This window comes from Equus przewalskii, chromosome 29 (assembly GCF_037783145.1).
Source record: "Equus przewalskii isolate Varuska chromosome 29, EquPr2, whole genome shotgun sequence".
NCBI classification, from domain to species: Eukaryota; Metazoa; Chordata; class Mammalia; order Perissodactyla; family Equidae; genus Equus; species Equus przewalskii.
Genome location: NC_091859.1, coordinates 39,426,622 through 39,454,362, shown reverse-complemented (window position 1 = coordinate 39,454,362; position 27,741 = coordinate 39,426,622). Strand labels below are relative to the sequence as shown.

The window sequence follows — 27,741 nt, the reverse complement described above, 5'->3', positions numbered from 1 at the left end:
ATCTTCCTCCCTTGCCTCTTGGCAGAAATTTTACCATTAGTGATTCATTGCTTTAGCATTACTGTTGCCCTGTCCAGGCTCCTTTTCTAAAATGCAAACCCCTGGAGTCTCAGCACCTCCTCCAGGAAGGAGACTCTTTTGAGTCTCAGTTTCTGGGTAACCCACGTGCCTGGGGCGCTAAGGCTGTCTTGACTGTACAGGGCTCTGGCCCATGGGTTTGCGGGAGAAACAAGGAAAAGGGGCAGAGTCAGAGGACAGGTGGCAGATTCCGTGCACCTGCATCGGCCTGGGATTACCCTGTTCTTGCACTTATTGACACAGCCCTGGGCCGGAGGTGCTTTTATTCCCATTTTGCAGGGGAAGGGACGAGGCCTCAACTGGGGTCTGTGTGGCTCCCATCCGTGCCCTTTGGCTGCACCTCACTCCTGCCCAAGACATGGTTAGGTGACAGTGGCAGGGCACCAGAGGCAACCCTCTGGGCTCTCGCAGCTGCGGGGGGAGGGCCCCATCCCTCAGCTTTTGTGCTCAGTGAAAGGCAGTCGCTCCAGAATCCGGTTTGAGCCTTGTGAGCACCTCTGAGGCAGAAATGTCCCCATTTCTCTGATGGGGAAACTGAGGCACGAGAGGCCGAGAGCCTCACTCCTGGCCGTCTAGTGAGGGGGTGTTAGAGGCAGAGTAGCCCTCTTTTGATGCATCACCCACTGCATGGGGGTGGGTCTCGGCCTGGTCTTGGTGCTGGGAGATAGAGGAGATAGAGCGGTCGGCAGCCCCCTGCCTCCCTGGCCACATGTCCCGCTGCCGGCCCCGCGGGGCCCCCTGCTGGGGCTGCTGCTGTGCAGGGAGAGCTGCGTGCAGGTCCTGGAGGTGGCTGGGGGCCTGAGCAGCAGCCCTGCCTCACCACTGCCTGCTGCCCTCCTGCACTCACGTCTCTGTCCCTGGTGCCCTGGGCCCGCCGTGGAGCTCCGGACTGGCCTGCCCTCCAGGCTGTGTTTCCTGAGGTGTGGATGAGCTGGTGTCACCCCAATGCAGCTGGACGCGCAGCGAAACTCGAGCCGGGTGGGGCCCTGCCTCATCCATCTGCCCGCGGCCGTGTTGCAGGGGTGGAGGCCGGGCGGGCGGGGGTCCCGGCGTCTCGCTGGCTCTCAGGGTGGTCGTCTTAAACCACACGTCTGCCTGTGTGGGCTGACTCGTCGCGCCTTGTCCTAGAGTTTAAAGGGCGACCAGGACCTGGCGGTCTTTCCTTTGCAGGCTCCAGGCCTGGCCACCCGTTGCTGGGGGATGACATTCGCGTGCTCTCCTCGGCCCACGGGCCCTGCCCCTCCGCGCTCCATCACCCTCCAGCCCCCAGCCTCACGTTCTAGCCGTGCGGCCGCCACTTCCTCCGGAGGCCTCACTCCTTCCCTCCTCAGGGCTTTGCCTGAGCTGTTCCCTCTGCCTGGAATGTTCTCTTCACGCCCTCTCCCCTCCTCTGTCTGCCGAAGCCCTGTGGTTAAGGTCTGGCTGAAATACCGCCTGCTCAGAGCTCCACACGCCCTGGGCTGGATTCCTGTTATTGTCGATGGTCTCAGCACCGCTTACCCCTCCCGCCGAACCCTCCAGACAGCTGGAATCGATGCATTATTTATGAGACTCTCTGTTACTGTCTGTCTCCCCGACTGGAACGTTGGCTCTATGGCCCCAGGACCACATTCACTTGTTTCCCACTATATCCCCAGTACCTGGTACATAGTAGGCTCTCAGCAAATGTTTGATGAGTGAATATCACGTGACTGTCATTGCCCTAATTAAAAAGTTTGTTTCCCACTGCCACTGGGATGAAGTCCAGACTTCTCAGTGTGGCATTCGAGGCCTGCAGGGTCCAACTGAAACAATTTCCTCTGCCTGGAATTTCTTCCATGTCTGCTCCCTTTACTTAGTGAACTCCTATGCATCCTTCAAAACCTCAGGTACCATCTTTTCTATGAAGCCTTCCTGGCTGCCTCAGACAGAGTTGGTTGTTCTGCCTTCTAATTCAGCAGCTGCTGGGCACCACGCCCTGTGCAGGGCATGGGGGAGACGGGGCTGGGACGGATGGAGATTAGGATCAGTGTGGAATTAGCCCTACAGACAGCAACCTTAAAGCATGCTGGTGGTGTGATGGTGATAAAAACCAGGCACTTTTCCAAGCAGTTTTGTTACGTTTTTCTTATTTCATCCTCACCACCACACTGTGGAGTGCTAGCATTACCCCACTTGACAGATGAGGACAGCAAGGCGCAGAGGTGACGTCACTTGCAGCCAGTTCAGGAAGAGCTCGATTTGAACGCACAGCTGCGTTCCCCGTCGCTTGCTGCTCTGCCTCCAGGACCACTGCCCATGTCTGTGGGGCAGGGTGGGTCACAGAGAAGGTTTCATAGAGGAAAAATGTCTGAGCTGAGACTGGAAGAGAAGACACATTTTTCCAGGCAGAGAGGGAACCGAAGGGCTACAGGCCTTGGGACTGTGCCGGCAAAGGTGCGGAAGGGCGGATACGGTTAGGGGTGTGCGGGGGGGTGTAGAGGCCAGGGAGGCCCAGGGGCCTGGGGGGTGCTGGGGTAGGGAGGAGGGGGGTGGGAAGCAAGGGGCCTGGGGTTGTGGGCCAGGCCGGGGCCGGGAGTGCCTGCCGGGGGCCTGGGTGATGGATCGAGGCTCCTGGCATGTGATCTGTTGCTGTGGTCCTGGCATGCGGCCGCTGTGGGCTCTGGTTTCTGGCAGCTTCCAGGCTCCAGAGCCCTTTGTTTCTGCTCCTCCAGTCTCCACCCTCTTCCCTCCAGGCTGACAGGGCCGGTGGGGGCCCTGGGGAGCATTTGCTGTCTACGCATCCTTGGGGAAGAACATGAGAACGAGCCCAGGGGCTGTCACACGGGGTTCCTGGGCCCTCTGTTACCTGTCTTCTCATCTGCGGAATGGGCACGTGCCACCTGCCCCTCCCAGTCCACTGTGGGCCATCTCTCTGAGACCCACGGTCCGTGCTTCTCACATGGCCTCCCGGGCCAGTGGTCAGGCCCGCCGGCCTCTCTGGCATGTCCCTCCACACCTGGCTGCAGGCACTGGTGTCCACTCTAGGTGCACAGAGGTTCAGTGCCCATTTCATCCTTACCTCTGCCCAGCAAGGCAGGCGTTACTGCCCCATTTTCACGGAGATGGAAACTGAGGCTCAGAGAGGTTAAGTAACAGTGTGTGATCACCCAGCCAGTGAGATGGAGCCAAGGTTTGGACCTGGTCCGGCTGACCCCACAGTCCTGCTCCTGCCCCAGTGGCCCTGTCCAAGGGATCCCTCTTCCCCAGCCCCACCTCTTCTCTGCTCACCAAATCCAGGCATCGTTCAAAGCTCCACTCGGCAGGACCAAACTCATTTCTGGCATGTTCTGGCATTCCCTCATTCGTTCCTTCCCACATGCTTTGTTCCACCTGCCTCCTCAGGCACCTTGAGGCACTGGGGGCCCTACAGAGCGTCTGTGTTGAAGTCCAGGCCTGTGGTTGATTTCATGGCTTTGCCCTTACCAGCTGTGGGACCTCTGAGGTCACCTCTCTGAACCTCAGCTTCTTCGTCTGTAAAGTGGGGGTGACATTAGTGCCCACTCCCTCAGATGTCGGTAGGATTGAGTCCCTGTGTGTAGAATGCTGAGAACAGTGCCTGGCACATAGTAGGCCCTCTGTCCATGTCACATGTTACTGTCTCCAGCCCAGTTTTCAGGGGCCCCCTCCTCCGAGAAGCACTCCCAGATCCTCAGATGGGTAAGCGTCTCCCTCTGAGCTCTGGTTCCCCTGCTGCCCCTCCCAGTGGGGGAGGGGGGGTCCAACGGTGAGCTGGGCCCCAGCCCAACCAGAGGCACTTGGGGGTGGGGCTGCCCCCCAGCCTCCTCACCCCACCCCAGCTCCCAGACCAGGGCTCTGCACATAATAGACACTTAATACATGTTTATGGAATTGAATTAACGATAAAACGAGATAATGGCCTGGAAGGAGCCGGAGTTGTTAGGAGGGAATGCACAGCGTAAAAACCAGGCATATTTTTTTAAGCAGATTAATCTGGTCTTAACTCATTCTAATAGCCTGCGCCCCTATTGGCCGCGGCCATTATAATAATATACGGCGGGCCGCGAGCTGGGAGATAGCGGGCCTCGGAGACTGCCTCGGAAGGATGCCACACAGCAGGCTGCTGACCGGCACTCCCAGCTGGAGCCCAGGGAGGCTGAGGGACTTGCCTGGGCTCACACAGCTGGGGAGGGGAGAGTAAGAGGAGACAGAGGCTCAGAGAGGCTGTGGGGCTTCTCCTAGGAGACATAGATCAAGGAGGATGAGCTGGCACAGAAGCCTGGTCTTCCTCTGGGGGGCTTGCATTCCATTGTGTTTGATCCTTGGTGCCAGGCTTGGGGCTTCCAGATTCTCATTCCAGGGGTCTCTCCCTTCAGCTCCTACCCCTGTGAATCACCATCCTTGTATTTGGGAAGTCAAGTTTAGTGCCTCAGAACACATAAACCTTAGAAAAGGAGATATGAAGCTGGTATCAGTCATTCACACCTTAGTGTGAATTCTCATCTTGGTGAGGTCTGAGATCTGAGGGAGCTGTAGATCTCTGGGCTAGTGGAAGGAAGAAATGGCCGGACTCCTGTCAGATTAGGTGAGGCCCTGGGCCCAGAGCAATGGCACCAAAGTCACGCTCCCAGCTGTCCGCTGCCCCAGCCCTGAATACAGAAAGCAGGCTGAGAATCAGGGAACTCAGCTTGATGGCAGAAGGAGGGGCTGGCGGGGTCAGCAGGCCAGGGTCTGCACACCCCCTCGTCCAGGAGGGAGGATGGCTGGGATCTCACAGCTCCGTGCCGCTGGTCAGGTGCAAGTCGTAACTACTGCAGTGGGTGTCCTGTGTGACTGTCCTGCCTCGGCTCATCTCAGGGGCAATGCTCTGCTGTCACCGGAGCCCCACTGTTGCCACCAAACGGCTTGGGTTGGCCCCCAGCCCTGGCTGCCCCTCGTCGTCCGCCTCGCACACAGGCTGCTCGCTGAGCCTCCATGTCCTGGTCTGTGAAATGGCCACGACCGCTCCATCCCCGTGGAGTTGGAGACTCGCTGGGAGAAGGCACCCAGCCCAGCCGCAGGCATGGCTGGAGGCCCCTCAGCGCCACCGCCCTGATTTCCCTGCCAGCCTACCGGGAACCCAGTACCTGGGAGTAGAGGGGTGTGTCATGCTTTCTAGTCCCTGGGGCTCCACAGGTCACGAAGGAGGCCTGCTGACCGCCTGTTGCTACAAGGTAATGGAGGGGCAAGGAAGTTTCTCTCAGCCGGAGGTTTCTGCAGTCCAGAGGTCCCTCGGAGGGGCCGCCTAAACCTCAGGCTCCCCCAGCGGGCTGCCCGTAGCTTCCCACCTGCCTCCTTGCAGGCGGGCGAGGTCCTCAGCTGCTGGGCCAGCCTGGCGGGGCGGCTGCAGCTTTAATCAGCCTTCGCGCCACTCTCCTTGGAAGGAGAAATTGCAGGTGGCAACTCGTAATTTCCCAGGCTTCTCCCTTTCATTAATTTCTCCCTGCAAAATGGAGGCTTTCTGCTGAGCCGGGGGGATTGGCAGCCGTGCGCAGGCATCTCTGGGCCAGCCGCGTGCACCGCTCGAGGTGGGGGGTGGCTGTGGGGCCGCGGCAGCCACCGGGCTCACACGGATCGCTGTGCCCCCTTGCAAAGGCCGGAGGCTTTTTCCGTGTTCACACTGGCTTGCAGAGCCCTGCTGGATCTGGAAAATTGCTTGATTTGCCCTGTGCTTGCTGCTCGGTCCCCAGTGGGGAAGGGAGGTGGAGGTGGGAGTCTGTCAGGGTCAGTCTTCAGTGGACAGTGAGGGGACAGATGTCCCTGAGCCCCCAGGGGCGCCCCTGCCTCTGTGCGCGATTCCCAGTGGGATGACCCTGGTGCTGCCGGTCCTCGAGGGTCCCTCCTGAGAGGCCGTTCCTGCTGTCCAGCGCTGAGTGCCCCTGAGGGCCAGGCCCCACGTGAGGACGGACGTACATGAGTAGATAAGGAGCAGGTACCACCTGGTACTCAGGGAGCTCCCAGCCATGGGGAGGCAGATGGCACGCCAATAGTGACACCTGGCCAAGGGTCACTGTCAGGCCAAGGGGTTTGGAGACCAGAGGATGGGCAGCCTGGGGAGGCCAAAGGTCTGGAAGGATGGGGCGGGGAGATGGGACAAAGATTCCTCGATCCTGGAACAATGTGTGCCAAGGAACAGGGCCTTCATCTCTCCATTCATCCCATCGATGTCGCTTAAGCGGCTGCTGGGGAGACAAGGATACAGAGTTAAGGGCAAGCCAGGTGTCCATCCAGGGCACGGAGTTGGGCGTGCCCGGGAGCTGGGAGAGACGTGGCTAGACGTGATATTTAGTGAGACTGACGTAGCGGCCAGCGTGGAGAGTGTTTGGGAGGGAGGCATAGGAGACCAGAGAGGTTGCTGGAGGTGGAGGGGGCAGGGGGTCCCCAGGCTTCTGGTCCTGGGTAGGTGACTGCCATTTCTTGAGGAGGGGGCAGGGAGACAGGAGGAGGAGCAGTTTTGGGGAAGAGGGACATGGTCCTCCTCAAGAGGAAGGAGTCGGTCACTACCCAGTATGACTTAGGAAATTGGGCCAGCTCACTAACTAGTTATCACCCCCAGCCTTAGGGTGCAGGAGACGGCACTGGAGCAGTGGGGCTGACATTCGCTCTGGTTGTATTTCACTGCTTGTGGGCTGTGTTGGTGGGGGGACCCAGAGGGTGTGCAGGTCAGGTCCTGCTCTCCCTCCCCACTGGGTGACCAGGGAGAGGGTCTGCTGTGTGCCCAGAGCTCCCCACGGGCTGTGCATCTTCTTTGGGTCTCTGAGCCTCTCTGAACCTATTTCCTGGTTTGGAATGAGTACAAACTATGGAGACAAATAGACCCGGGGGCATGGGGCCACTGGCAGAACCTAGGGCCAGGTAAGCTGGGGCCTCTAATCCTCAGCCTGCAGGAGGGTCCAGTGCCTGCCCCTGCCATATGGGATATGGCTGTCAGCTTCCGTGGCGGAGGCACACACTTGGTTCACATCCCACCGAGACCTCCTGAAGCAAGGGGGTTCCCTGAAGGAAGGCGGGTGCCTCAATATGGAGGAGTGGGCAGCCACCACCTGCAGCTGCTCACCACCCTGGGCAAGTCACCTAACTCCTGTGCCTTGGTTTCCCCAGCTACATAATGGGATGCTTCTGCCCACCTCGCAGCAGTGCTGTGAGACTTCAGTCTTTATGTGAGCGCCTGCCTGGCACGGTGCCCGCAGCGTGGAGTGCTGATTACGTGGGTACAGAGTGACCTGCTGCTGTCACTTGCCTCCCAGGGCTTGCACTGGGGCTGGGGAAGCTCTCGGGGGGCCTCAGGGACAAAACGCAGCAGGCTTTGTAGGCCAGGGGTCGGTCAGTTGGTCGGGCTGTTCGGGCCAGGTGGGTGGCTGTGTGACTCCCCTTCTGCCAGGCTTCTGCTCCAGCCCTGCGGCACCCACCTGGAAGCCTGGCCCCACCCGCACCTGCTCCGCCTCCTCCCCTACCTTCTGAGCACCGCCTTGCTGGCCTCCTCCCGCCTCGACCCGCCCCCCCCCCCATCTGCTTCTGGTGACAGAATTTCTGGGTGGGAATCCAGCGCAGCTTTGATCTTTTCGGAGGGAGGAATGGGTAGCTGAGGCCAGCAGGAGCTGGCTGTATATTTTCTCTCGTAATGGGGTATTAAGTAGACAACCCAGATGGGGATCTCGGACGGGAGGGGGTGGGGTGCAGCCTGCTTTGTATCAGCCTGAAATATGGCCCCATCTCTGCCAAACCTCAAAGGACGCTACCTTGGGGCTGGCTGGGAACCAGCTTTGATGTTCTTGCAGCAGGGGGACTGGGCAGGTCTTCCATGGCACCCATGGGGCCCCACCTGGACTGGAGTGTGGTCTGCCAGGTCCCTGGGGAGAGCGGGCCCCTCCTCACTTCCCTCCCACTCCCCACATCTCCCTCTCCCTCCCCCCTCGCCATTGCCCTCCTCTTCCTCCTGTAGCCTGAGCCACTTGCAGGCTGTGCCTCCCTCACATCCCCACGCCAGCCCCTCGCATCCACAGGGTGCCCTCAGTGCCCATGAGGAAAGGGCACAGGCCACAGAGACCAAGGCGGTGTGAGTCCCACTACCTCCCTCACCGGGAGGGGAGGAGGTGGCACAGGTGTGGGCTGGGGCCACACAGCCTGGGATGGAACCCCAGTTCTGTGCTTATCAGGCAAGTTACTTAAATCTTTGTGCGTCCGGATGCTTGTCTGGAAAATGGGGCCACGAGATTAGCTGCCCGGGGCGGGGGAGGGGGGGGCTGGGAGGGGTTGTCGTGAAGGTTAAATGAGCAAGTACTGCAAGGTGTTGGACCTCTGCCTTGCACCCAGCGAGTGCTCTGTGTGTGTGCTGTGTGACTGAGGGTGAGGGGCTGGACCTCTCTGAGCCTTAGTTTCCTCCTCTGTACAACAGTGTGTTAACCCCTGCTCCCTGGGTCCGGTGGTGAAGATAGAAAAGATCATGTGTTCAGGACTTGGCACATGGTGGTTTCCATCAATAATTCACCCCAGGGTTTCCTGAACCCCCACTGTGTGCAGGGCTGAAGGCTAGGGTTGACCCAGATGGGGCCCCAGCACCCCGGTGATTGGAGTACCCAATGAAGAAGTCCTTTCAGAAGGACGGGACAGGAGGGTGCCATGAGGCCTGTGGTTGAAGCCAGTGCGAGGGTCTCAGAGGAGCCTGGCTGGGGCAGGCTTACGCCAATGATGATTTCTCTCCTTCCTTTTTCCTTTCCTCCTTCCTGCCTCCACCCCGTGAGACACCCAGGAACCCCACTGAGCCAAAGACCCCGAGCTGGCACCTGGCTCTGCCTCTCGCTGGCCGGCGACCTTGGCAAAGCGTCCTCTCCTGGCCTTGGTTTCTTCATCGGTTAGTGATGGCTCTGCTGAGCCCCCTCTGCCACACCTGCCCCAGGGCTGGGCGCACGATGGGCCAATGGAGGTGCAGGGATGAAGGGGGGTCCCCTGCTGGTTTTCCCCTCTGCCCCCGCAGGCGCCACCTGCAGCTGGCTGTGGCCAAGATTGACAAAGATGCCCTCCCCTACTCCCCCGGACCCTCTCTCCGGAGACCTTCAGCTTTGTCCCAGAGCAGCCCCTCTGCTGCGGCCCATCTGCCCTGGCCTGTCGCTTCCAGAGACCCTGACTGTTGTCTCTGCCAGCCTCAGTGCCAGTCCTAACTCTGCTATGGGAGCCCCAGCCTCAGTTTCCCCATTTGGAGAACAGGGCTCTAACACCTTATGGTGGTGGTATTGGTGGCATCAAGGCCCCTGCTCAGGGAGGGTACCCCCCACTCCACCAAGCGTAGCCCCTTCCCACTGGCCCCTCAGCTGCCCCTCTGATGCTGGCCCTCGGCTCTGGGGCCGGCGGTCGATGCTTCTCTCAAGGCCCAGCAGCTCCTCTCCCGGTGCGTCCTCCAGGGGCTCAGGTTGAGGGACCTGCCTGAGGTCGTCCAGCCGTGGTTGGGGCCCTAGGCCTGGACTTCGGGCCTGTCAGCCCGAGTTTTGCTCACACTGGCCCATGCGGCTGCCCAGCCAAGGGGCTCTGTGTGCTGGAAAGTTCTTCCTTGCTGGAACTGCAGTCTGTCTGTGGGAACAGCTGCCTGTCTGCTCGGGCTCTGCAGATAGAAAGGGAGTGCCCCCCATGACGGCCTTCAGAGGGCCGGGTGCCCCACCCCACGAGCCCCAGCTCCCGTGTTCCCTCCCTCCCTCCCACACTGCCCTTGGGCTAGATCCAGAAGCTCTGTCCCTTTCAGCCTGGCTCTTGCCGAACCACTGTGCTACTTGGAAATACCCGCTTCTCATCTTGGCCTGCACACATGCTGTTCCGTCTGCCAGGAACAGGCCCCCTCCTGCCCTCACCTGGCAGGTGGCTTCCTACTTGGAGGGACCCCGTCGGCTCAGGCCCAGCCGCCAGCCTGCCCCGTCCAGCCCCCGTGACGGCCCTCTCCCCCTGTAGTGGTGTCTCCCCCTCCATCTGAGGGCTGGCACCTCGTCTGTCTGCCTCATCTCTGTCTGCCTGGGGCCTGGCACAGGGAAGTGCTCAGTAATACTTATCACGTGAACAAATGAAGGAATGAATAACTTCCAGAGCAGTGTTTCCAGTCGCATGCCCACAGCAAAAATCTGAGCCCTCCTCTTTCCTGTTCACACACCTCCGGGGGCTCCCCAGTGCCCTCGCAAGAGGTCCCAAGCTCCCCCACCCTCACCCCCCGCCAAAGCCCCAGTACATAGTTGTATATTCTAGTTGTAAGTCCTAGTTTTTCTTGGGCCCCGTCCCAAGCTTCTGATTCTGGTTTTCCCCATGTCCACCTCCCACCCAGGCTTGCCTCCAGCCACCAGCGGCCATGACACTCCCCTGCTGAACACATATGCTATGCTTCTGCCAAGAATTCTCTGTCCCCTGCCCTGGGACCTTCCTTTGCGGAGACACCCTTCCCACCTCGGGTTACCACCCCATAGAGGCAGCTGCCTCCCTGGAAGTCTCACCTCTCTGTCTGAACCATCAGCCGTCCTGACCTTATTTGTGGGTGGGGCCAAGGCGGGCCTGGGGGGAGTGGACGGCAGAATGAACTGTTGAGTGAATGACTGTAACAATGCATTGAATGAATGATTGTAACAACACCGTTGAATGAATGACTAACAACGCATTGAATGAATGTAACAAAGGGTTGAATGAATGACTGTAACAACATGTTGAATGAATGACTGTAACAACACGTGCTGAGGCGGGGCCTTGGGGAGTGGAGGGCTTGGCAGGATGGGTTGGGCTGGGATTGAGCAGTGGGCAGAGAGCGTGCAGCGGCAGGCCCGGGTTCGTTGTTCAGGAAGAGGAGGTGCATTGAGCGGTGGCCCCTGGGGTGGGTGTGGCCAGGTTCTGAGACCTTCCCCTGCCACTAACCCTTCTCTGTCAGTCACAGCCCTGCCCGCCCCTTAAGCTCTGGGACCCTTGGGCTGGCTTGTTTGCGTGACCCCGAGGCTGCAGCCTGGGAGTCCTGAGATCACCAAGTTCTAGCCCTTGTCCCTGAATGCCCACTGTGTGACCTTGAGCAAGCCCCTTCTTCTCTCTAGGCATCAGTTTCCCCATCTGTGATACATGTGGGCTGAAGCCCGTGAGAAGTGGCAGACCAAATTCCTGGACCCAAGTTAGGACATGGTCTATTTGGCCCACGTGGTGTTTTTTTTCTTTCCCTTTTTTTTTTTTTTTACTGGAGCCAATATTGAAAAGAGGAAGCTTTCATATAAAAATCCAGATTTCTGGCTTCTCTTGATAACCGGGCCGGCCCTGCCACAAGCCTCCCCCAGCAGGATTGGAGTAGCTGGGTGGTCCGCACTCTTGGCCACCTGCCCAGCGGCTGCCCAGCGGCCCCTTCTGTCCTGACCTGCTTCTTGTGGGGAAAGGTTTCAAAAGCTGCCTTGAGACAAAGCTCTCTGCCTGCACCCCCCACCCCCCAATATTCCAGGCAATCTGCCTCGTTTTAAAATTCCTTCAGCAGCCCCAGGCCCAGCGGCTGCTCCCAGCGAAGGAAGGAAGGAGCGGGGAAGGAGGCCGCTGGCACGTGACTGCTCTGCGGCTGGAAAGCTTTGATGTTGCCGGGATCTCAGACCGCCCCTCCCCCTCCCTCCCCTCCCCCACCCCCTCCCTCCCCTGGTTCTCTCCTCTCCTCCCCCTCCCCTTCTCCCTCCACTTTTCCCTCCTACTCCTTTCTCTCTCTACCCTCCTCCTGCTGCCCCTCCACTTCCTTTCCTCTGCTATTCTCTCTTCTCCTCTCCTCCTCCTTCAGGTACCTGTTAATTGCTCTCCACTCCTGACATTACACACCTGGCCTGGTGGCACGTTTGCCAGGTCACCCCAGGAGCTTCAAGTTCTGGGGAGGGCGCTGCTGCGGAGGGCGGGGTGCAGAGGTTGGCGAGTCGCTGGCTGGGGAGAAAAAGGGAAGAGGTCCTGGCTAACGGGGGTTGTGTCCACCGTGGAGAGGCCTGTCGTGTTTCTGGGTGACCCGCCACTGCCGGCATGTTTTATTCATAAAGTCTTGCAGTTCAGGGCTGCAGCCTTTTTGTCCCGAGGGGAAACTGAGGCCTCCCACTGGTGGGAAGGATGGAGAGGGGAGAGAGTGGACTGGGAGGGAGAGATGCAGGGAGAGTAGGATAAGGAATGGAGGAGTGGGCAGTGCAGACAGCAGAGGGGGTGTGGGTGGGAGGCTGGTGTGTGAGAGGCAAATGGGGACGGCTGTGAACCCCCGAGGGAGCTGGGCTGGACCGAGGGGACGAGAGGGCTGGGGACAGAGCCGTCAGTCCCCCACCCTCAGCAGGAACCCCTGCCTCACCTCCTGCTGCCTGCCCTCCATTAGGGCTCACCCACGGAGGGGAGTTGGTCCTGCCTCGTCACTGTTCTCTGGGCTCTCTAGTTGGTGGCCCTGGGGGGCTCTTGCCATCTGCCCTCCTGTTCCTCCCAAGCCTTCTAAAGGCTGAGTCCCTAGGATTTGTCTGGTGACCTCTCTGAGCCTCCGTTTTCCTCCCCACCTGCAGAGGGCAGGTGGTGGGTGTGGAAACCCTTGGTCTCCATGTCCCTGGCCTGGTAATTCACTGCCCTGTGCACCGGTCCAGTCACTGAGGCTGAGAACACACCAGCGCCGCCACCTCTGTGCCGGCAGCCGCGGCCATGGAGTCCAGGGCGTTGGGCTGGCTGGGTCCGGACTGGCCTGAGGAGGGCGCTCCGTGCTGCGGGGCAGGGCCATTCGCGGCCAGCCCCCAGGCACTGGCCTGTCCCTGCTCTGCTTTCTGCGGTTAAATTGGTCCTCGTGGCAGGCGTGTCCATGAACGCAAGTGCGGAGACAGAAGCAATTAGGGCAAAAGTGTAACTGTGCCAGCCAGCCGGTTAGGCCTACTGTGTGTCCAGCCCTTCACGGGGCCGGTGAGGGTGTCCCCTGTCCTGCCCATCACTGCATGGATGAGGAGCCCAGAGAGTTGCCGAGAGTCAGGGTCACACAGCAGTGCTGGAGTCCAGACCCTCCTTGGCCGCCCCCACCCAGGTTGGGGTGCCTTCTGCTGCCCAGGGCTCTGGGCAGGACGGCACGGGGCAACTTCAGCAGTGTCTTGCCAGCCCTTTGATTGTGGAGTCACAGGGAGCGCCCGCTCCTGGCATCTGCTCCTGGCAGGGGACGCTCCTGTCTCTCAGGGGCCTTACTCACTGGGCGCCCGGCCACAGTCAGCCCAGCAGCGTCACCACCAGCCTGCCTCTACCATCCAAAGCTGCCTGCCCTCCTTCCTCTCGCTGCTCCCCTCAGCCTCTCAGGTGAGTTACTCAGGGACTGAGCAGTGGCTCTGAGCCCGAGCACCTGGCCCTCCCCCGGGTTAGGGACTCAAGTGATGGGAGCACTGAGGGCCTCAGGATGCTCTTTGCACCCTAATCAGCTGTGTGGCTTTGGGCAAGTCATTGTCCCTCTCTGGGCATGTGGGAACTGGGGACGATGGCAATACCTTATTTCCCACGGGCTTGTTTTGAATTAACGAGGAGAGAGTTGGTAGGAAAAAAAGCCCCTGGCCCTGTGTTCAGACGTGAGCTGCTGGGCTGAACGGCTGCCTTTGCCCCTCCAGCGCCCAGCCCTGGACCTGGCACACGCTCAGCAGTACCTGTTCTGTGCCCTTTCTGTGAGACCTTGATCCAGGAACCGTCAGGCCTGCCTCTGGTCCCCAGCTGATGGGGGACAGAGAACCCGAGCCTTGTCCTGGGCCAAGGGGCAAGAGAGATCCACGCAAGAGATGGGTCTGCACCCAGTGTGAGCTCGTTGGCCCGTCATTCCCTGGCCAGTTTTTCCTGAGTTTACCCTGTCAAGGGGTGGGGAGAGGTGGTTATGAAGGGGCAGCTCCTGGGTTTGAGCCTCAGGGCCTGGTATCCTGGGCTTTCACAGTTGGCCCTGGGAACTGCCTTTCCCCAGTGCCCACCCCTCCAGCGCAGCCATGCCCATGGAGGGTGCCCAGGAGGCTGCAGGGGGATGGGGCAGGCTGGCAGAGGCTCTGATGATGTGGACCTCCTCACCCTGGGCCCACCCCTCATCATTCCTGCAGTTTGATGAATATGACCAACCCCCCCACCCCCGATGCTTAGGGAGCATATCCTCTGCCCAGGTCTGTTTTCCTATCTTCAGCCCTTGCTCAGCTCTGCAGTGTGGTCCTCTCTGATAGTGGCCATTTTACAAATTGGCAACTTCCTTGCCCAAGGCCACCCTAGCTGGGTCATCCAGTGTGGGCCTGAGCCAGCAGAGCAGAGAGGTTGGGGCACAGTGGTTCTGCAGCCTGGGTTCAAATTCAGAGTCCTCCCCTAGCTTGCTGTGTGGTTCCGGGTGAGTTGCTGTGCCTCTCTGAGCTCAGCTGCCCCATCTGTAGAGGGAGGATAATAATAGCATCTCCCTTTGGGAGGAGTCAGTGCAGTAAAACACCTGGCATGGAGTAAGTGCTTGCTAAATGTCAGCTGCGGTTGTTGCTGTTTTTATTATTATTTGACTTGAAAATTCCCCCTGCTCCACGTGCTGCTTCCACAGTAGTGAAAAGCTGAGCTGAATAAATAGGGACGAGGCCTCCTGGGTACCCCCCCAGTGAGAGTATGTCCTGAGCCCTGCTTGAGGCTGGCACCCCCGGGGCCCCTTGTATCGGTGGCAGTGAGAAGCTTGGCCCTGTCCCAGTGGCCTGGCCAGGGCCCCGTTCAGGGGCGGGGGTCTCGGCCCTGCCTGGCCTGCCTCCCGGCTGACAGCTCGGGCACCGTGAGCTGGCTGCCGGCCAAACTGCCTCCTCTCCCGGCTGGCTGGCATCCCGGGCCCGATGCCAGGGGGCCGGCTGGTGGGCAGCAGCTCGAACGCCGCAGGGCTGTGATCCCAGCCAGGAAGCTCCAGGCAGGGCTGGGTGTTGGGTCCTCCAGCCACCCCACACGGCCCTGGGGAGCCAGGCACAGCTGCGCCGGCTCTCAGCACCGCCCCCGGGTTGGCGCCTCCGCAGAGCTGGGAAGAGCAGATTCACAGAAGCGGCAGCGAAAAGAGCAGATCCGGGGCAGTGGGTCCACAGAGTGGCGCTGGGCCTCCCGCAGCCTCCATTTCCTCTAGAAAAAGGAGCCAGTTATACCTCCACGGCCTGTCTCGAAGGGTCAGACATTTCGCCAGTGCTCACTGAGTGCCCACGTGTCCAGGGCCTGTCCTGGGGTGAAGGATGCAGCAGCCAGTTAGCTGAGGCCTGGCTGGGGGAGGACGGGCTGACGGTGATGATGGTGGTGGTGTGATGATGCTGATGATGCTAGGCAACACCAAGCACTCACCAGGCAGTGTTCTCAGTCCCCTGCAAGTAGGGGCTACTCCCCCACTTTAGAGATGAGGAAACTGAGATTCAGAGAAGTTCATACCGCTAGGAAGTGGCTGAGGCAGCGTTTGAACCCCAGCAGGCTGACTTCAGAGTCTACACCTCCGTGATGCCCAGGCTCTGAGTGTTGAGGGCGGCCTGTACTGTGTGGGGAGCCAGTCGCTCTGCCGGGGCCCGGGAAGGCTGCCCAGAGGTGGGGAGGGTTGTGTGGGTTGGGGCTGAAGGCTGCACAGCATTGCTGCTGGCAGGCACTCGGGCCGTGGTAGGGAGTTCAGGGAAGGCTTCCGTGAGGAGGTGCTGTTTGGCTGTGACCTGAATGACACAAGCCAGTTGTGCAGAAACACAAGTGTCCTAGGGGGAGGGAACAGCCAGGGCAACGTCCTGAGGCAGGAACAGGCTGAGCAAGTTGGAAGGAGAAGAGGGAGGGCCCCTAGTTTGGGAGGGTGGAGTGAGAGGGGCTGACTCACAGAGGGTGGTGAGGAGTTGGGGGTTGTTCTGGGATAGAGGCGGCCATGCAGGTCACTTCGGGTGACCTTTCCCCTCAGCCCGAGAGGAAGTGCTTGGGCCAGGGTTAGGAGGCTTGGCTTGGGCGCCAGGCTGTGTCACCCTCTCTCCTGAGGTGCCTTACCCTCCCCCGTCTTCTTCCTCCATGGCAGTGGGTTTCATCATGGAGGTCTCTGGGCTGCCTTGGCCCATCTCTGGTGGTCTTCTGGGCCGGCCCCAACCAGGCTGCTCCTGCCTTTAGGTTCCATGTAGGTCCCCTTGGGCAGCCGCTGTCCGGCCAGCTGCTGGCTGTGCTGTCTGTGTCCCTGGCCCAGCACATCTCACTGAGGGGAAGCCACCACCCCACTACACACACATTAGAGCCTTTCCTGAGGGTCATCCCTGTGCCCTCTGTCCTTCCCTTCAACCACGTCCCTGGCTCGTGTTTCCTGCCTCAGGCAGCCAGGCACTGTGCCTGACTCCAAGTATAGCTGGACAACCCAGGCTCAGCCATGTGACCACAGCACGCCATTGCCCCCGTCTGAGCCTCATTGTCATCCTCTGTACAGTGGAGACATCAGCGGCTACCTTGTGGTTGGCTGTGAGGCTTAAACGAGATAATCTCTGTCAAGTCCCTGCCGGGCACCTAGCCCGGCCTCCATCAGTGGCCGCTGTTGCAAATAGGAATCCTAAATCCCTATGACCGCCGGGCCCAGCACCCTGGACAGCAGCGGCCTGGCCCTGCCCTCTCCCTGAGTTAGACGGGGCGCTGCTTCCTGCCTCTGCTTCTCCCACCTCCATCAGCCTCTCCTGGCCTCTCTCCCGCTCCCGGAGTCTCTAGTCTTCGGCACAGACTGGTAATTAAAAACCTTCAAGGGGGACTTTATTGAGTTAGCATTAGTTATTTTGTCAGGCTGGGAGAGCGAGAGAATTATCTGTCCTCCGGGAGAGGGGGCTGGGGCGGGGGGCTGTGGGCTGAGATTGGCAGGTGCCTGCCGGTGCCCGTGCGGCGTTTGTGCTCCGTTAATGCACCGCACTGCAGGCGCTGCAGGCAGGACGCTGGCAGGGGGTGATTCCCCACCGGGAGGCTGGTCCTCCGGGATGTTCCCACTTCCCAGCCCCTTCCTGGCTTCCGTCCTAGGGCTGATGGGCTCCTGGCTTTCAAAACAAGCCCTTGCCAGAGCCCAAGATGGCTGCAGGCTGGGGGAGGCAGGGGGCGGGGGCTCTGTTCTTCCTGAGCTGGGGTTTGGGGCCAGGCTGAGCCTCTTGCTTCCCTAGCCTGGCCCTCAGGCTGGGGTTGGCCAGTTGGCTGGTTTGAGGTGCCCCAGGCCTCCTCCCTGTCCACTCCTCCCATAGCCTGGAAAGTGCCCGCTTAGAGAGTCTCAAGGCATGCCTGGGACGTGGAGCTCCATGAGCTTGGGCAAGCCCCCTCTCCTGCCCACCCTCAGACTCTCATCTGTGAAATGAGAACAACAGTCCTTCCCTCTCTGGGCTATCAAGGAGGTAAATGTGAGTCCACGGGTCCAGGAGAGGACCTGTTTGACTTCCCTGGGTCCCCTTCAGTGTCCAGCCCTAGGGAAGGAGCCAATATTTACCCTTTCTGTTTGTCTCTCACTTTGAGACAACTCATCATTGGAATCCTCATAGTGACCTTGCAAGATGGGTGTGGCCAGTCCTATTTCAGATGAGCAAACTGAGGCTTGAGCAGGGAGGTGGTTTGCCCAGAGTGTCAGCCAGGCGTGGAGAGGCTGGGCCGTGACCTAGGTCTTTCCCCTGCTGGAGGAGCCCGGAGCCATCACTTGAAACTGTTGACTCTCTCAGGGGGAGGTGCCCAGGAAGGACACCTGTCAGCCTCCTCCAGGGGCTTGGGCCTGAGAGCAGGCCTGTAGGGGGCCCAGGCCCCTGGGTCATCCAGGCTTTGTATCCTGCCCCCTGCCTTGCTCCAGAGCCAAGTCCAGGGAAAGCTCGCTGGTCTGTCTGTCCTGCCTACAAGGCCTGGGGCCTGAGATGCAGGCCCTGCCTCTCCTGAGAGGTGGTGCTGAATGGGAGCAGGTGCGTGGGATCTGGAGCCTGGGGCCCACCGAGCATGTGCTGTGCCACCACAGTCCGACGGGCCATTCAGTAGGACTTTTCAGGGATTGGGCCTGCAATGGGACCGGCCACAGCCTTAGGCACCCTGGAAGCGGAGGACAGAGGTGCAGAGGATGGGAGGCTGGCGGGGAGCGGGGCTGAGAGTCAAACCTGGGCTTCATCTCCCTTGAAGTTCTGGGGTCCTGTGTCTCATGTGTGTGACGCTTTGCAACTCACACAGGCCTCCGTGTCCTCCAGGTTGCTGCCAAACACCCCCTCCTCCAGGAAGCCTGGGATTTTCCCAGGCTGCCTGCTGCCCACTCTCCTGGGGTCCTATGACCACCTTGGTCAGTAGACACCCTGGGATGTTACCTCCTTGAGGGCAGGGCTGGGCCCTGGCTTGTCCCCCAGTCTCTCAGAGTATACGCCAGCTCCCAGCTGAGTCCCAGCTCTGCCTGGGATTTCTCATCCATAAAGTGAGTCCATGGCACAGAACTGGCGCTTGGGGACTGTAGGGACAGGCAAGAAGGGCTCCTTTTACCTCATCCTGGCCCCTGTGCACATGTTCTGATGGGGAGCAAGCAGTGGGGCCTGGCGGGTAGGACACTGAACATCCAGGCCCACACCTGAGAGCCATAAAATTCTGCCTCCGGCTGCCTCTGGAACCCGGCGAGCTCCCTCCTTGTGATCCCACCCTGAGATTCTGGGCAGAGAGCCCAGCATGGGGGAGGCCCATGAGTGTTTGTTTTTGTCCATGCTTTGTCCGTAAGCCTCAGTTTCCCTATCTGAGAAATGGGTGAAAGACCCCTCGGTTTCGTAACGCACGTGAGACTTATGTGTGGGGTAGTATGTGAGAAGTGCCTGGCACCTGCCCAGGTCAGACACCTCAGGTCCACAGGGACATGGGGACGACCGGTGTCCCTCAGGCTGGACAGGTGCTGGCTGCTGTGGGGGAGGCCAGGGGCTTGCACTGAACCTCTGGTTTAAGCTTTGAGTCTCTTAGTCTTAGTGGCTTAGTCCTTGCTGAAGAGGAATTCGGTTGAGCCCCAAACCCTCACGCAGCTCTCTTTTGCTCACCTCGTTAAGCTGGACCCACCTTTTTGGGTTTTCTTACGGGCTCTGCCTCCCAGTCAGAGCACTGGACCAGGACTCAGGAGACTTGGGTTCAAGGGGCCCCTCCTCAGTGTCCCACGGCCACAGGGCCTTGCCCTCGCCTCGCCTGGGCCAGCCTGGACAGCTGAGTTGGGGAATAGCTCAGCCCACCAGAATCTGCACCAGGCCTGGGCTCCCCATCACGCCTCGCCCTGCCCCACCCAGCTCACCATCCCACTGTCAGCTCCACTTCCCCACACAGAGGCCGCCTTCACAAGAACCGCTGACAAAAACTGCTCTCAACTCCAACTGTCCACTCTGGTCCAGACTCCAGTGTGAGGATCCCCTCTCCTTCCTGCCTTCTCCTCAATGACTGCCTCCTCGAGGAAGCCCTCCTTAACTCCTAAGGCCATAGGGGAGGGCCCCTTCCCCTGGGGCTCAGGCTGGACTGTGGTCATTGGTTTACTTATCTTTCTTCCCGCCAGACTGAGCTCCTTGAGCAACCGTATGCGTTTCTGGAACCCTGGGCCTGGCACACAGTAGATGCTCAATAAATGCTTTGGCTTGTTGGGCAGGATGCGGTAGCTGGAAGGACCTTAAAGGTCATTTCAGAGAAGAGGAGTGGAGTCCTGGATTGAAGAGGGCCTGGGGCGTGGTGGAGAGGAGGGGCCCTGGGTTTGAATTCTGACAGCCTGGGGATTGATCTGGCTGGGCCATTTACCTCAGCTCTCTGTGCCTTGGTTTCCTGATTTGTAAACGGGCCTGTTAAAGCTGCTTCCCTTGGTTGTACTGAGTTTGAACCAAGGCAAGAGGGAGCGTCTTGTGAAGCCCCTGAGGATGCGACTCTTCTGCGTGCCGTTTAGGGGCCTCAGGGTCAGGGTGGGCGGAGGGCTCGTTCCCAGCGCCTGTGCTCAGGGAGGCTGACGTCTTGGCGAGTTGCCGGCTTGCTAGGAGCTGCCTGAGGACAGGCCAGTGTCTTGTTCCCAGGCCCAGCAGCATACGCTTCAGCCAGAGCTTGCGGGCTTGAAACAGAGGTGGGCTCTCTATCCCCAGGGACCCTCTGGGAGCTAGAAGCCATCCCCCAACCCAGCCTTCCCTGGGCTCCCCTTATTAATGGCCACACTGTGGGGAGAGGGTCTCCTACTTGCGCTTAGTGGGGTCAGGAGTTGCCAGCAGCAGAGCCTGGCCCTGCCAGGCCCACAGCAGAGCCAACCCTCCTCACCTGAAGCCCCGCCTCCACCCATGTTTTGTATTTTGAGCAGATGAAAGATTTTCCTTCCTTTTTGTGTGTGTTCTATTTTTTTTTTTTTTTGGCTGGGATTAGCTGGTCCCTAAGCTGCCAGTTTCCTCCAAGCTCTGTTGCATTGGGAGGACATCAGAGGGCCTCTGCCATGTGGCTTCTCAGTGGCCCTGAGCCTCCTGCAGTCCAGGGCAGGGAGCCCCGGGCAGGACTGGAGGAGAGACAGGGGCAGGGGGGCGACCCTCACTGCAGACACGAGCTCCCTCCGGCCTTGCGGTGGCTCACGTTAAAACATCAGCGGGGTGTGCTGCTTCCCCCCTGGCTGGCCCCGGCCCCCAAGGAGGGTTTCGGCCTGGACTCGGCCTCCTGCTGGCCTCCTGTCCACCCGCCGGCCTCCGATCCCTGAGCGGCAGCCAGCGGCGCAGGGGGCGCATGCGTGCGGCAGGAGCGAGCCGGCGGTGGAGAATTAATATTCCTGGAACATCGCCCCGGCCGCCTGCACACGCCGAGGAGAATATTACGGCGATTAGCGGTGGGAGTTCGGCCTGCACGCAATATCTGGATGGAGAATTCGGTGTGATTAATCTGGCGCTAAGTAGCAGCCTCCGGGGTCCGCGGGGCTCTGGCATGTTTGGAATGGGAAAAAAGCTTGGGAGCGCAGCGATTCTTCGGGGGGCTCTTTGGGGGTCTGCCAGGGCGGCAGCTGCGCCCGGGGCAGGCTGCTGGCTCCTGATGGCCCTGGGGCGGGCACATTGCCCCTCGTTTGTGGCCGTTGGCGGATCGCCAACAGATAAAAGTGTGTTGGGTTCAGAATCTCAGCCCACCTGACACCCACCCCAGGCCCTTCCCTCCCTTCAGCCTCCTGCATTCAGTGTCACAGACTCGTGGCTTCACTGCACACTTCACCCCACCTTTCTGGGCCTCAGTTTCCTCGTCCGGAAAATGGGAGGCGTGATTCCTGTCCTGCCATCTCAGGGGAGAATGCTGTCATTCCTGTCTTATGGAAGAGGAAACAGGCTGTGAGCATTTGCACAGTCAGGAAGTGGCACCGTGCTATGCAGATGTTGGAGATTATTGTTAATAATTCTACTAATAGCCTGATTTCCACAGCCACCAGTTCCTCTCACTTTGTCTCTGTGCTTTGGGCAACAGCAGGTGAGGTTTGGAACCTCCCAGAGTGTGCTGGGGGGAGCCCGTGGCAGAGGGAGAGCACCGATTATCTTCCAGATTTGAATCTATAGCTGCATCTGTAGAATGGGCATAAAAACCCTCTCCTTCCTGATGTGGATCCCGGTTTAAGATCTATTGCTCTGGGGCTGTGTATAGACTAACTCAGGGCCCCGGGGGAGGCGAGAGGAAGGTGGTGTGGGTCGGGGGAGCATCTGCCCAGCCTGCCTCCCTGTCCTTGGCCCCAGTCTTGCAGCCTCATCGGATGGAAGCACCAAATGCCAGGGCTGCAAGGGAGCTTCCTGCTCTTAGGCCCCACTGTCTTCTCTTTATAAAAGAGGAAATGGAGGATCAGAGAAGGAATGAGGCCTGCCCGAGGCCGTGCTGAAGCAGCAGTGTTGAGTGGGGATCACAGTCTTTGGAACCAGCCAGGCCTGTGTTGACCTTGGGCAAGTGTTCCTTTCTCTGAGCCTCAGTTTCCTCATCTGGAGAATGGAACAGTTGTGCCAATCTTTTGGGATGGAACAGGGTAGTGGACCTGGAACAGAGCAGGTGCTCTGCTATTAGCAGGAAAAGATCTAGGTTTTCTGGGAGCCCTGAGGGCTATCTGAAAGGGTGCCCAGTGCCTGGGACTGGCCTGCCTCCTCTCTGCTCACGGGGCTGGACTTGTTGAAAGCTCCTGTGGTGGCAGAACTCAGCTGTTGCACCTTCTCGCTTGACGACTTCAAGTTCCGTGGACTGAACATTTCCAAATCTGATTTGCAGGATTTTTTTATGCCAGTGAGGCCTCAGACCTCCATGCAACTCACCATTCTGCCCAGGAATTGATACTGGATCAATCGTCTTCACTGCCCCTTTCCTAAGCAGGAGATGTAATGGTCTTTGAAAGGGGGGTGGTTTGTGGTTTCCTAGCAGTTGAGCGTTCTGTGGTCTTAAGCAGCTAAATTTGAAACCGGGCTTTTCAGGAGGACGGTTTTTAGTGAGCTCTGAATTGACTGGGCACAGTGCAAGGCAGCAGGGGTCACGAAGAGGCGGGCAGGGCTCTGTGGGGTTGGCTGTGCGCTCACTGCTGACTCCTCAGTGCCTGGAACAGTCGGAGCTTCGGTCCGCACTGCTGGAGTGAATGCAGGCACGCTTGCTTGGATGGCTGGCTGCATGCTTGCATGCCGCGATAGATGCATGCTGTGATGAGAGGCAGTAGGGTGTATTGGTTAAAAGCCCAGATGCTGGAGCCAGATAGCCTGGGGTTGAATCCTGATTCAGCTCTTTATTAGCCACGTGATTTTGGGTAACTCGGTGCAGTTCTCTGGGCCTCAGTTTGCTCGTCTGTAAAATGGGGGCAATGATAGTCCCTCACCGGAGGATGAACGAGTTTATCCTTATAAGAAGCTAAGACAGGGGTGCACATGATAAGCACTAATTAAGTACCATTAACTCTTGTTGTTGCATTATCATGAAAAGAATTCTGACCTAGGGGGTACAAGGCTAAGCATAGGCCTTAGCGCTGCCACTGATACCACATGACCTTGGACAAGTCCCTTCCTTTCTCTGGGCCTCACTTTCCACATCTGTAGAATGGTTGCTCCAGATGATTCTAGCATCCCTCCCAGCTTGGTTGTTCTGGTCTCTGTGTTGTTGTCCCAGCAGTAACATGCCCAGAGCAGAGGCTTAGTGCTCACAGACCCTCCAGCTCAGCCACCGTGCTCCCCAAATCTCATGCTCCCGAGTGGAGATGACAGCTCCCTCCAACCACGTGTGCCTGGGCGTTGCTGCCTTGGAAACGTGCTTTCCCTGGGGGTCTGGGTACCACTACTCTTCTGTCCGTGCACTTGCTTCCTCTTCCTTCCCCGGAGCCTTCCTGACTCAGCTCACGCTCCTCCTCCTCCAAGAAGCCTTCCCTGGTGCCTCCCTCCAGCCCCCCTCCCTTCTAAGCCTCTTCTCTGCATCTGTTGCGCCTGGCTTGTGATCCCACCTCACCCAAGTCGGGATGTTCGTGAAAAGTTACTGAATAACTGCAAGATTGACCATAGTTCAAGGGGACTGAAGGGAACCCACATTTACAGCAATCTACAAAGTGCCTGGCACCTGCCTATTCCTTGTCTGCAGTTACCCGCTCAGAAACTCAGTGGAGTAAGAAGCCCTGTCCTGCTTCAAGAGTGGCAAACTGAGGCTCTGTGAGGTTCTGTTGGAGCCCAATCTGTGTTCCTCCGAAGCCCGCTTCCTTCCCACTGTTCCACGGCATCTGCCAGACCTCCTTCTGTCCTCTGTGGCACCTCGCAGGCCCTGATCAGATAAAGTAGTAGCGATGGCAGCTGACACGGATCTGCCTCCTGCTAAGAGTCGGCACTGCTCTAAGCGTTTTGCATCTCTTCTCATGTGATCTTACCACAACCTTATAAGGCAGGTTCTATTCTTATCCCCATTTTACAGGTGGAACATCTGAGGCTTAGAGAAGTTAAGTAACTTGCTCAAGATCACACAGGAAGGAAGTGGTGGAGCCAAGATTTAAAAGCAGACAGCCCGATGTAGGTGCCTGCCGAATTGAATTAAAATTCTGCGTCCTCTGATTCGGCCCATCTCGCCTGGGTTCCTCCGTGTGTGTTTCCTGAGTGCCCACCATGTGCGGGCACCATGCCAGGGGTCGGAAGACAAGACAGCCCCATCTCCTTGGCTGATTTAGCAGCCCGGCTGAGGGGGCAGGCAGCTCAACAGGCAGGTCCAGTTCTGCTGGGGTCTGGCGAGGGCCTGCACCGTGCTGACATCCTCCTAAGGGCACCGGTTATCACCCCTACTCCACAGAGGAGGAAGTGGACTCAGAGAGGTCACGTGGCTTGTCCAAGGTCACACGGTGAGCAAGTTGGGGAGGTGGGATTTGAACCCCAGCAGTCTGCCCCGGAGCCCCCGTCCCTTCCCACCACTTCCTGCTGCCTCCCAGGACACTGTGAGTGGCAGCTGCCATGTGGGAAAAACATGGGAAGCTGCATCTAACTTGGACTTGGGAGTCAGGAAATGCTTCTCAGAGGAAGTGATGTCTCCGTTGAGACCCTCATGTAGCCAGGGAAGGGGTAGGGGTGGGGTGAGAAGGTGTTCCAGGCAGAGGGACAGCACGTGCGAAGGCCCGGAGGCGAGAGAGCATGGTTTGTTTAGGGAGCTGAGTGAAGGTGCTTGTTCTGCTTTCCTTGCTTGTGTCTGCAGTTGCACGCACAGCTTTTGCAAGTAGGGTCAACTTAATACAAGAGTTTGCTGAGTGCCTGGTATGGATTCTGCACCCTGTCAGGTCCTGGTGGAGAGAAGGACCCGGGCAGAGTATGGTAGGAGTCCTGAGAACTGAGGTGGGACTGTTGGCTCCAGGCTTCAGGGAAAGCCTGGGAGAAATGAAAGTGCTCTCTGACAGTGGGAGCAGCCCCAGGTCCTGGCCTGTAACCCTGCTATCCTGGACATGGGAAGGATGAACGGGATAGCTGGAGCTGGCGCTTAGTAGGCCCTCTCCAGATGTCAGGCCCAGAAGCTCAGGTGAAAGTGTGTACCGAGTTTGGGCAGCTATTGATCAGCAGCCCAGATGCCCTGTGGTGCCAGAGAAGAGGGTGGTGCCAGCAGTTGGGACACTAGGGCCTTGAGGGCCCGGGATTGGGCTGAGGTCTCAGGCTGAAGGGGGCAGGCAGAGTGGGCTGCGTCGCCTCTCATCTGAGGCCAGAGCTGAGGCACGCACCGTATTTTCAAAGCAGGTGGGCATCAGAGACCCTGCTAGGCTGGGGATGGCCTGAGTAGCTGGAGAGGAGGCGGCTCCAGCCAAGGACATCGCCGGGCCAAGGATCTGGCTATGGTCCAGAGTCCAGGCACTGGACACTTGGGTCCCAGTTTTGTTCCACCACCTCTGGGGCCTTGGTCTCCCCATGTGACATGGGGTTTCCTTTGGTGCCTACCTCTCAGGTGTTGCCATGGAGTGAGAGAGGGAGTGTGGGCGCCTGGTGCTGGGGCTGCACGGAGGAGGTGCTCAGCCCATGGGAACTAGTGCTACTGGCCGGCCACTGCGGGGCAGGCCTGCTGCTGCTGCTGCCCCTAGGGATGGGGCTAGGGGCAGTTGGGACCGCTCTGCCCTGCCTGCCCCTGCTGGCACCTTTGTGGCGGGTGGCCTGGGCTGAGTTATCAGACCCAAGATCGCATTCCAGCAGCTGTGAAGGCTTCAAAAAACCTGGAAGCTGCCTGGCAGGCCTTTAGGGCTCTGGGCCCCTTCGCTGGCCCTGACCACCTGGCCCAGCTTCTTGTGACCCCTGCCTCACATCCAGCTCATTTTCCCGCTGTGCAGCCTCCAGGAGACCCTTTCCTGTCTGAGGCTCGCCAGGTCTTGGTGACCACCATCCAAGGTGCTGGGTGCGAGTGAGTCCTCAGCACACAGTAGGTGCTCTGTGAACCGTCACTCTGGCCTTGACCCCTGTGCTCCAGGAACAGCAGTGAGCTGCGATTCTCGCCTGGGGTGGGCGGTCGCCCCTTTTAAGCCATTCACTCTGGGGCCAATTATAAATAGACACATAATCACCCCATCTATAGAGATAAAACATATTCTTCAGAGATGAGCCGCCCGCTCCTCCCTGCCCCCCCCCCATGCTGGCACGCACTCTCCACAGTTGAGGGCGATGGAGGGCTCGGTGCTCCCCTCCCTCCTCCATCCTTCCCCTCCTCCCTGCTGCTCCTCCATCTCCACCCTGCAGAGGTGAGATCCGGCAGGGGCTGTGATGTCAGAGGCTCAGCTGATGTCACCGCCCCGGCCCTGTGACTTCACTTGCCGGCTCGGGCAGGAGGAGCCGCGAGGAGGCTGAGAGCCGAGGAACTGCCCCCCTTTCCCGTTTCTTCTCCTTTTTCCTTTTCCCCTCCTCCCAGCCTCGGGAGTTGTTTTCCTCCTGGCTGGCCGGTCACCTGGCTATCAGAGGGGTCTGGGGCAAGTGCCAGGAAGGATGCTGCTGCAAAGGTAACCAGCGTGCGCCGTGCCTCTCCCTCCGGTCGTGAAAGTTTGCTCTGGCGTGCGAGGCGTGCCCGCTGGGCGCTCCGCCGCGCCACGCTGCCCGGCCCGAGGCTCCCAGGGGGTGGGCGGGGGCAGGCGGGGGCGGGCAGGGCCGGGCCTGGCTGGGGCAGGGCGGGCAGGGGCCTCCCAGGCGGCCTTCCCTGCCTTGTCCCCATCAAAGGCCGCAGCTGCTCGAGTGGCGGCTGCAGCTTTGAAACTGCCATAAAGAGCGACGGAGGGAGGGGAGCGCGGGGGATGTTCTGAGCAGTGCCCAGGAGGGTGGCCGGGAGAGGAGGGGCAAGGGGGCTGCTCTGGGATCGCGGTGGCCAGGGCAGCAGCAGGGGCGTGAAGGGCAGGGCCCCAGGTCAGGGTCCCAGGGGCCGAGTCACCATCACTGCCCTCTGTCCCCTCGGGTCCAGCCAGCGTCCATGGCCGGGACCCCAGCAGTGAGGGTGCAGAGGCTGCGGGGGGTGGGGGCTGGCTTCTCCCTCTCTCACCGCACTCCCCCCCCATTATTTCCAGGCATATTCTTCCACCTCTAGCAGGCCATTTGTCAGCGGCGATTTGGGACAAAGGAGGGGGCAGTGGGTGGTCTGCTGCAAGTTGGGCGATGGGCACGGAGCGCAGGCTGGAGAGAAACGCCAACAATTAAGAGGCAGATCGAGGGGTTTGCTCATTCAGGCTGTCGAGGGAGCCGTCATTTTGTGTTAGCGTGTGTGTGTCTGAGGTGGGAGGAGGAAGAGAGGGGAGAATGACAGGAGAAGGATTATGACATTGTGTTGTCTCTGTTTGTGGTAAATGCAAATTTGGCACCGGCAGCTTCCCGGGGAGAAGCAGCAGCAAGTAACCCAGTCCAAGGCCTTGGCCCCGACCCGCCGAGGGAGCCCGTGTGGGGTGGTTTGGGGTTTTTTTTCCTCCCTTTTTTTCTGTCTGGCGTGTGCTTCTTCCATTTATTTTTACAGTGAAGTGCTGGAGACAGACAGGCCAGCATGGCGGGGAGGAGCTGGTCCTCCCTCCCCCCTGGCACACCAGCCCCCTTCTCGCTCTGCGGGAGGCCCTGGCCGCTCCCCTGACCCCCAGCCATTGCCCTGTCTTGGCTGCCTCCCCAGTGGGTCTCTCCATCCCCAGCGAGGGTTGTGGTCCTGTCATTCTCTTAGCCTGGGTGCCCCGAGGTCTCAGAAGGCTACTTCCGCCCACAGCGGCTTCCTAAGGGTGCCCGGAGACTGGGAGCCCAGGACTGAGGCTGAGATGGGGCATCGGGGATACCAGGC

The 27,741-nt window shown here is 59.5% G+C and overlaps 1 protein-coding gene across 8 annotated transcripts in view; it reads left to right on the top strand.

The window, feature by feature from the left end:
- The window catches only part of TCF20 (transcription factor 20), a 184,688-nt gene that overhangs the window by 48,746 nt on the left and 108,201 nt on the right, over positions 1-27,741 (top strand). Inside the window, exon 1 of one of the 8 annotated variants that reach the window (XM_070599623.1) lies at positions 26,105-26,437. The exons of 6 other annotated variants lie outside the window; for them this stretch is intronic. The gene's annotated coding sequence lies outside the window, so the exon portion shown is untranslated. Of the gene's footprint in view, positions 1-26,104; positions 26,438-27,741 lie in introns of those variants that run through there. One more of the 8 variants, XM_070599632.1, reaches the window with a different exon arrangement.